Below are 563 nucleotides of genomic sequence, written 5' to 3'. Positions count from 1 at the left end.
TTTAACACCTCCCCGTGGCAGGCTGTGGCATGTGGAGGACAGTCTCACAGCTGGAAGGTTACTCACGTGTGATTCAGAGGCCATACACTGGCTGTGCCCACTCTCACAGGAAATGTCGGGCTCTGTATCACTACTATGGACATTGTCAAGACACGAATAAAGAGAAGTGTTGTTTGATGCAGCATGAAAAAGCTCAGTCAGGATTTTTACAGAAATGTTTACATCCGCTTCACAATTAACGAGACATACTCAAAGGAACATTTCAAAATGTGAATCTAGAAGATCTAATTCCCATATGTTACATGAATAAGTGAAGACTTTAAATAGAAAAAGTTCAACAGAAATATGTATCCTAATGGTGTTACTAGAATAGTGAATACAACTGGATTATGCTTGTGTATTTTCACCTTCTCATCAAAAGCATAATTACAAATATTCAAAATGTCTACAGTGCAAAATTAAGAGAACACCCCACACAAAAGAAAAAATATGAAAACCAAAACCTCAAACCAAAAGACCTGACATAGTTGTTGCCATTTCCTTTAAAAGGTTTGTTATTGTTT

The sequence above is a fragment of the Oncorhynchus nerka genome, linkage group LG20 (genome assembly GCF_034236695.1).
Source record: "Oncorhynchus nerka isolate Pitt River linkage group LG20, Oner_Uvic_2.0, whole genome shotgun sequence".
Taxonomy (NCBI): Eukaryota; Metazoa; Chordata; class Actinopteri; order Salmoniformes; family Salmonidae; genus Oncorhynchus; species Oncorhynchus nerka.
Note: the sequence above shows the minus strand (reverse complement) of the source record.